This window comes from Rattus norvegicus, chromosome 20 (genome assembly GCF_036323735.1).
Source record: "Rattus norvegicus strain BN/NHsdMcwi chromosome 20, GRCr8, whole genome shotgun sequence".
Lineage (NCBI taxonomy): Eukaryota > Metazoa > Chordata > Mammalia > Rodentia > Muridae > Rattus > Rattus norvegicus.
Window position 1 is genome coordinate 39,149,370 of NC_086038.1, and position 9,605 is coordinate 39,158,974.

General features: G+C 42.8%; 1 pseudogene; it reads right to left on the reverse strand.

The window, feature by feature from the left end:
• Positions 1–2,360: 2,360 nt before the first annotated feature.
• On the reverse strand, positions 2,361–2,434 carry LOC120099038 (small nucleolar RNA U3; annotated as a pseudogene).
• Positions 2,435–9,605: the final 7,171 nt, after the last annotated feature.

Sequence of the window (9,605 nt, forward strand, 5' to 3'; positions counted from 1 at the left end):
GGTGTTGCATCCATTTGCTGAACTGCACCTTCATGATATACAGGGCCTGGGGAGTGCGTCTCCACTCGAACTTCCATCAGCAGTTGATCCAGGAAGAGTTCCAGGGGGCCCGAGTTGCATCCCTGAGTGAGAGCCTGTTCTTGGCCTTGTCCTTCAGGCTGTGCCCATTGTGGTAGCTGAGACTCTCTGGAGAAATTGGTTGCGTCGCTATAACTCGAGGATTCCTTGGAAACACAGTCTGTGGCAGCCAGTTGCAAGATGGTTTCCTGGACACCCTCGTGCTCCTTGCCACCAGAATTTCCATCCAGATCCACAGGAAATGGACTGTCTCCATCCACTTAGTCTTCTTCCAGCAGTTCATCAAGGAGGAGTTCCAGAGGTCCTGCCTTGTATGCTTGAGTAGCTGTCTGTGATTGGCCCCGTCCTTCGGGCAGTGCCACTTGGGGTTGCTGGCTCTCTTTGTGTAAGTGGGGCTGGTCGTTGGAGCTCGAGTTCTACATGCCCACACCTCCTGCAGCAGACATCGGAAACAGGTTGTCCTGTGCTGCCTCATCCCTGCCCCTGAGACCTCCAGTTGCCACATCCTGCACTTGTGAAGCAGGCATATCTTGATCTGGAGCGCGGGCTTGCCGCGCTCTTCTGTTCTGAAACCATATGTGGATCGTGTCCTCAGACAAACCTGTCCTCTGGCTCAGCTGCTCCCTGGTATCAAAGCCTGGCAACGGGTTCCTCTTAAAAGCTTGCACTAGGATCCTGCGCTTTTGCAAGGTGAGTCGAGTGCGAGGATTTCTGCTGTCCGAGGGCATGCTGCTACCTTGTGACCTGGAACCAAACCCTTCCTCGAGCTGTTGGGAGGCTAGCAGAATGGAGCCTCTGCTGGACCGATTTGGGCCGTGACTCACCTCTCCAGTGCAACTTCTTCGGTTCTGAAACCACACACGGATGCGGGACACAGGGCGCTGTATTTGCCTGGCCAGTTCCTGCCTGTCCCAGAAGCTCGGGTATTGGTTCTTGCTGAAAGCTGATAGCAGGGCCTTCTTTTGCCAGGCCTGCCAAACCGTCTTCCTGCGCCCGGATTCCCGCAGCACACAGCGGCTATCCACAGTGCTTCCAGCTTCCATGCGCCTAAGTGTTCGATGCCAGGAGACCTCAAGCTGGAAAATATAGTCAGGACCGCTCCAGAGCAAGCGCAAGCTTCAGCAAATGCCAGCCGTAGGGCTGGTACAACTGCCCTTAAATACCTTTGCCTCTGCTCCCTGATCTCCGCCCACTCGAAAGGAGCCGTGGGCTACAGTCGTACTGCAGACACTTGAATCAAGGTCATGCCCCGACGCTTTACACCTGCCACGCCTCCCACCTGAGAACAGGAGACCCGGAACAAGACCTCAAGAAACCTATCAGACTCAGCAAAGTCTCTCCTAAAGTCTCGCAGTCCCTTGCATGCCATTCTGGACACAGAATAGGGAAGCACAAAAAATGTCCTAGGAATCAACCATCCAGCAGACAGATAGTCCAAGGAGGGAGCACCATAGTTCCTTCCTGGCTTTGGGCAGAGTATCCAGGAAATCGTGGAGGTGGTAATAAGGTTTCAGAAGAGGAAGGCAGAGTGGAGTGTGCCTTAGGTGGCATCAATAGCCAAGTGGAATCCGTGCTGATCTCATCCCATCTGGATCCACACAGATTGGAAAGAGAAGACCCCCCAACTGAGGATCCCAACCACTTGTCCTGAGACCCAAGGACATCACTTCCAGGGGCCATGCAAGGCATGGCACTTCTTTCCTGCTTGTAGGGCTAGGCGGTAGTTTGGAGCAACAGAACTCTGTTATCCGAGAGAAGAGAATAGCACATGCAGAAAGAAAGTCTTTTACACAGGCAAATAGGCCAAAAACCACAATAGTTCATGTAGAGATTCGGGAATGCGCATTCATGCATTTCCTGTCAGAACAGTTGGGCTAGATTTTCAGGAATTCTCACAATTAACATGTTCCATGCAAACACAATCGCAAACACACACACACACACACACAGGCAAACACACACACATACACATACAAATAACACAAATAGAAATAGCACACACACAACAAAGCATACACAGGCACACACAAACATACACACACACACACAAATAACAAAAAAATAACACACATACAACACAAGCACACACACAGACACTCACACACGCACATGCAAACACACACCACACATATAACACAAATACAAATAACACACACACATACACACACGCACACACACACACACACACACACACACATACCCACACCCAAGCATACACAAAAACCCGGCCAGCAACTCTGACCTGTGAATGTGGAACAAAAGAACGAAAACCTGTTTTGAAAGAACTGTGCTCTACACAGTCAGAGAAACTTCTCTAGTAACGAACTATAGAAATGATCCCTGAAAGTATAGTCTTGTTTTGAAAGAACTGTATAAGCCCTATGCTCCTTGAGGAAATGTGGCTGCATGCACTCAAGGCCAACTGCCTACCTCTAGGCAATTGCAGTCTTCAGGTGGGTTCAGAGGGACCTCACATTAGGGAATGCAGGGCCGTGCTAGGCTTGGGAAACTCAAGGTTAAAAGACGGATACGGGAGAGTGTGGGAAACACCTCAATGTGGGAGGAGGAAGGTATTCGGCTTGTCTGATTGAATCAGTATCAATCCTGGAATGAATTGTTCACGATACTTTGGCTGCAGTCCATTTCCAGGGTAATGTTTATTTACAATTGTGTGGCCTTCCACACATTCTTCTTTAAGTTGATATTTTCCCTGCTTGTTTGCTTTAGCAAACTCTGCCATGTCTGCATTGAACACTGAACAGCTTTCCTTGTTGTTTCTCTTTCAGACCTCTCATCCCGCCTCACTGCCTTCCAAAGTCTTACCACCCTTTCAATTGGAAAGCTCATGCCTAAACCAGACAGTCTATTCAACCACCCATACAAACATACAAGCAAACACACAAGCAAACAAACAAACAAACAATGCAAATCTTTATTGAAAACAATGGGAAGTAGAACAGAGCAAGACAAAACAAAACAAAAATAAACTAAACAAATGTGCTAGGAGTACATATAGAATGGGTGGTTGGTTAGTCATCTCACAGCTAAGCATAAGGCATTGGTAAGAAGAGCAGCAGTTCTTAGTCCCAAGTTAGAAGTCTTCATAACTCCTTCCTGGTTTAGTGTCCTGAGCTGTGTAGCCTATACCTGGTGACCCATGAGATTTCCTGGAGACTAATGGAGCCAGTCCAATGGTGTGTTCTGTCAGTTGGGCTTTTCATTAAGCCTCCTTGTTGTTTTAGGAGTCCCTGGTGATCTTGCCCTCTGCCCCTTCAGCAGAATCCCATTCTGAGAGCCCATTTCCTCGTCTCAGGGCCCTCAGGTAGGCACTCCACATGGAAAAACCACGTGCATTTCCTCCATTTAGTAAGCAAGATGCTTTGCATCGAAATCAGCCACTGTAATAGGTGTTTTGATGCATAAACTTTTTGAGGTGTCTACATTCTCAAGTGTGGATTGCACATGTAGAGAATAGCACATGCAGAAAGAAAGTCATTTACACAGGCAAATAGGCCAAAAACCACAATAGTTCATGTAGAGATTCCAGAATGCCTATTCATGCATTTCCTGTCAATCTTCCACACCCAATTCTCAGCAATAGACAGATCATAGGAACAGAAACTAAACAGAGACACAGTACAACTAACCAAAGTTATGAACCAAATGGCTTTAATAGATTCTTATAGAACATTTCATCGTAAAACAAAAGAATATACCTTCCTTTCAGTACCTCATGGTACCGTCTCCAAAACTGTCCATATAATCAGTCATAAAACCGGCCTCAACAGATACAAGAAGATGGAAATAATCCCATGCATCCTATCAGATCACCATAGACTTCAATAACAGCAAAAGTGACAGAGAGCACACATACACATGGAAGTTGAACAACTCTTTACTCAATGCTAACGTGGTCAAGGAAGAAATAAAGAAAGAAATTAAAGACTTTTTAGAATATAATGAAAATGAAGGCGCAACATAACCAAACTATTGGGACACAATGAAAGCAGAGCTAAGAGGAAAACTCATAGTTCTGAGTGCTTCGATAAAGAAACCAGAGAGAACATACACTACTATCTTGACAGCATACCTAAAAGCTCTAGAACAAAAGATGCAAATACATCCAAGAGGAGTAGATGGCAGGATATAATCAAACTCATGGCTAAAATCAACCAAGTAGAAACAAAAAGGTCTATACAAATTTCTTTGTTGATTAACAAAACCAGGAACTGGTTCTTAGAGAAAATCAACAAGATAGATAAACTCTTAGCCCGTCTAACCAGTGGGCATAGAGTTAGCGAAATCAGAAATGAAAAGGGAGACATACCAACAGATTCTGAGGAAATTAGTGCAAAAGCCTATATTCAGCAAAACTTGAAAATCTGGAAGAAATGGACAATTTTCTAGACAGATACCAGATTTCCAAGTTAATCAGGATCAGATAAACCATCTAAACAGCCGCATAACTCCTAAAGAAATAGAAGCTGTTCTTAAAAGTCTCCCAAACAACAGAAGCACAGTAACAGATCAGTTTAGTGAAGAATTATATTAGACCTTCATAGAAGACCGAGTACCAATACTGTCCAAAGTTTTTCACAAAGTAGAAACAGAAGAAACACTACCAAATTCCTCCTATAAAGTCACAATTCAGCTTGTACCAGACCATACAAAAAAGAGAACTTAAGGCCATTTTGCCAAAAGCAAACTACAGATTCGTTGCAATCTCCATCAAAATTCCAATTCTTCATGGCGTGAGAGCAATTTGCAAATTCATATGGAATAACACAAAAGCCAGGAGAGTGAAAACTATCCTCAAAAATAAAAGAACTTCTGGTGGAATCACTATCCCTGACCTCTAGCATTATTACAGAGCAATAGTGATAAAACCGGTATGGCATTGGTACAGAGACAGGTGGCAGATGCATGGAATAAAATTGTAGACCCAGAAATGAATCCGCACACCTGGTCACTTGATCTTCAAGCTAAAACCATCCAGTGGAAAAAAGAGAGCATTTTCAAGTAATGGAGCTGGTTCAACTGGAGGTCTGCATGTAGAAGAATGCAAATGGATCCATTCTTGATACTTTTTTCGGAGCTGGGGACTGAACCCAGGGCCATGTGCTTGCTAGGCAAGCACTCTACCACTGAGCTAAATCCCCAACCCCTGGATCCATTCTTATTGCCTCATACAAGTGCAAGTGCAAGTGGATCAAGGACATTCACATGAAACTAGATACAGTGATACTAATAAAAGAGAAAGTGGGGGAAAAGCGAAAACACATGGGCACAGGGGGAGATTTCCTGAAGAGAACATGAATGGCTTAAGGTCAAGAATTGACAAATATGTCCCCCTAAAATTACAAAGATTCTGGAAGGCAAAGGACACTGGCATTAGGACAAAATGGCAACCAGAAGATTGAGAAAAGATCTTTACCCATGCTACATACAATAGAGGGCTAATATCCAATATGTACATAGAACTCAAGAAGTTAGACCCCAGAAAATCACATAACCCTATTAAAAATGAGGTACCAAGCTGAAAAAGAATTCTCAGCTGAGGAATATCAAATGACTGAGAAGCACCTAAAGAAATGCTCAACATCCTTAGTCAACAGTGAAATGCAAATCAAAACAACCCCGAGATTACACATCATGCAAGTCAGAATGACTAAGATACAAACTCAGGTGACAACAGATGCTGGTGAGGATGTGAAGAAAGAGGAATACTCCTCCATTGTTGGTGGGATTGCAGCTGGTACAACCACTCTGGAAGTCAATCTGGAGGTTTCTCAGAAAACTCGACATCGTACTACTTGAGTAACCAGCTATTTAACTCCTGGGCATATAACCAAGATATGCTCCAACATATAACAAGGTCACATGTTCCACTATGTTCATAGCAGCCTTATTTATAATAGCCAGAACCTGGAAAGAACCCAGATGCCCTTCAACAAAGGAATTAATACAGAAAATGTGATATATCTACATAATGGAGTACTATTCAGCTATTAAAAACAGTGACTTCATGAGATTTTTAGGTAAATGTATAGAACTAGAAAATATACTGAGTGAGGTAATCCAATCACAAAGACACATGGAATGCACTCACTGATAAATAGATATTAGCTCAAAACCTCAACTTACCCAAGATACAATCCCCAGACCACATCAAGCTCAAGAAGAAGGATTACCAATGTTTTGATTCTTCAGTCCTTCTTAAAAGGGGGAATAAAATATTTGTAGGAGGAGATATGGGACAAAGTTTGGACTAGAGACCAAAGAAATGGCCCTTCAGAGCCTGCCCCACCTGGTATTCCAACACATATACATACAGCCACCCAACTCAGAAAATATTGTTGATGCCAAGAAATGCATGCTGAAAGGAGCCTGATATAGCTGTCTCCTGAGAGGCTCTACGAGAGCATGACAAATACAGGGGCGAATGATCACAGCCAATCATTAAACTGAGAATGGGGTCCCTATTGGAGGAGTTACAGAAAGGATTGAAGGAGCTGAAAGGGTTTGCAATGCCATAAGTACAACAATACCAACCAACCAGAGATCCCAGGGCCTAAACCACCATCCAAAGTGTACACACGAATAGATCCATGGCTCCAGCATGTGTAGTAGATGATGATCTTGTTGGGCACCAAGGGGAGGAGAAGCCCTTGGTCCTGCTAAGTCTGGACACCCCCCCACCCCCAGTGTAGGGGAATGTCAGGGCAGACAGTTGGGAAGGAGTGGGTGGGTGGGTGGGGGAACACCCTCATAGAGGAAGGTGAGAAATCGTTGGAATAGGGGGGTTATGGATCAGAAATCAGGAAAGGGGATAACATTTAAAATATAAATAAATAATATCCAATAAAAATTAGGGTAAAGTTAGTTATGTTCAGGGTTAGTTTTGTATTAATATTTTTAATAAATCCTTTCATGGATTTGTTTCCAGTTTTAATGATTCATGTTCCCAAATAAAAAACACATATTCAGGGTTTATATTTAATATGCCTTAGGTATCACAATATCTGGGAAACTGCCAAGCTTCCATGTTGCTAGAATCTATCTCCTACTAATAATTTGAAGTTATTACTTACTAATGTCTATGTCCCATCTTGGCTGCTTCTGGCACAGTCGAGCAGCCATCTGTGCTGCACTCTCCTGGACCCTTTTTATCGGGGCTCTATGTCTCTGCTCTGCATGTTCCTTAGGCATGGTGCCTCTCCTTTCTGTCCTCTCCCTCATGTTCCCAAACTAAGGAACCCTAAATCTTGCCACTCTCTTTCCTCCCCAGCTATTGGCTGTTGGCATCTTTATTTATGAATCAGAATTTGCAGGTTCCCATATAGCAGACCCTCTTGTGAAAAATAATTTGTTAGATCCAATTGCATTAGAAAACAAGCAGCTTCTTTTTGTCCAATTAAAAAGGCTCTTTACTCTCATATGTACATTGAACACAGTTATAATAATTATACAAATTGTAAGGTATGATAGAACTTATAACATCTAAACCATGATATTTGACAATTTAAATAAAATGTTCATCATCTTTTGTAACCTAAAGAGTTTATAATTTTGTACCTCAGTTATGTTTAATTTTTAACTTACATTACCATCCTTTCAATTCTGGAACACCTTCCTTAATGTTAAACAGCTTAAGTTAAATTATGAGATTATAATTAGTCTTAAACCCCATCAAAGATCTGAGAGAATTAAATATTGGTTGAAAATGTAGGGAGTACAAAAACAAAGCTTGCAAAACTTGTACAGTTTGTAGAGATAGCTGACTTCCTGGAGAGTTCCCAATATTCCTGATACCGTTGAAGCATCAGTCTTCAACCTCTGGCCCATAATGATCTGACATACCTTAAGAGAAGCAGGAATTCTGAAGGACTAGATGACCCGGTTTTGGCAGAGCTTAGCATGTATCCTTTAGTTTTTTTCTAAAACAGTATTTTGTCCAAAGATGAAATTAGGGTATTTCTTACCCAGTGGCTTGCTTGCCACAATTTAAACAACTCCACCTGGAGGTAATGTTACTCAATACCTTCTTTGAAGTGGGATGGGAGTATTGGCAGGAGGAGACATATCTCCTAATCAACAGATATGTTAATAATAAAATGTTTTTAAAAGTCATATTTTGTGGCTCTCTGATGTTTTTGAAGACTGTTCATAGATATATAGTATAATTAAATTGTTAAATATTGATTATTCTTAGCTATTTACTATATGAATAATCTTGAAAACATTTTATTGTAATTAATTCAGATTCTAATATGACCATGAGTTTATTATCTGAACATTAGCTTTATTTAATTATTCCAAATAGTTTTTAATAGCAGCTATTAGAAGGACTGGGTATAAGCTTTGTATTCTTTTTTTTAATTTATTTAATACTTAATAATTCTTTGGTTTCCGGGCAAACATTCCCCTCCCACCTCCCCTTCCTTATGGGTGTTCCCCTCCCAACCCTCCCGCATTGCCGCCCTCCCCCCAACAGTCTAGTTCACTGGGGGTTCAGTCTTAGCAGGACCCAGGGCTTCCCCTTCCACTGGTGCTCTTACTAGGATATTCATTGCTACCTATGAGGTCAGAGTCCAGGGTCAGTCCATGTATAGTCTTTAGGTAGTGGCTTAGTCCCTGGAAGCTCTGGTTGCTTGGCATTGTGTACATATGGGGTCTCGAGCTCCTTCAAGCTCTTCCAGTTCTTTCTCTGATTCCTTCAACGGGGGTCCTACTCTCAGTTCAGTGGTTTGCTGCTGGCATTCGCCTCTGTATTTGCTGTATTCTGGCTGTGTTTCTCAGGAGCGACCTACATCCGGCTCCTGTCGGTCTGCACTTCTTTGCTTCATCCATCTTGTCTAATTGGGTGGCTGTATATGTATGGGCTTCATGTGGGGCAGGCTCTGAATGAGTGTTCCTTCAGTCTCTGTTTTAATCTTTGCCTCTCTCTTCCCTGCCAAGGGTATTCTTGTTCCCCTTTTAGAGAAGGAGTGAAGCATTCACATTTTGATCATCTGTCTTGAGTTTCATTTGTTCTTGGCATCTAGGGTAATTCAAGCATTTGGGCTAATAGCCACTTATCAGTAAGTGCATACCATGTATGTCTTTCTGTGACTGGATTAGCACACTCAGGATGATATTTTCCATTTCCAACCATTTGCCTACGAATTTCATAAAGCCGTTGTTTTTGATAGCTGAGTAATATTCCATTGTGTAGATGTACCACATTTTCTGTATCCATTCCTCTGTTGAAGGGCATCTGGGTTCTTTCCAGCTTCTGGCTATTATAAATAAGGCTGCGATGAACATAGTGGAGCACGTGTCTTTTTTATATGTTGGGGATCTTTTGGGTATATGCCCAAGAGAGGTATAGCTGGATCCTCAGGCAGTTCAATGTCCAATTTTCTGAGGAACCTGCAGACTGATTTCCAGAATGGTTGTACCAGTCTGCAATCCCACCAACAATGGAGGAGTGTTCCTCTTTCTCTGCATCCTTGCCAGCATCTGCTGTCACCTGAGTTTTTGATCTT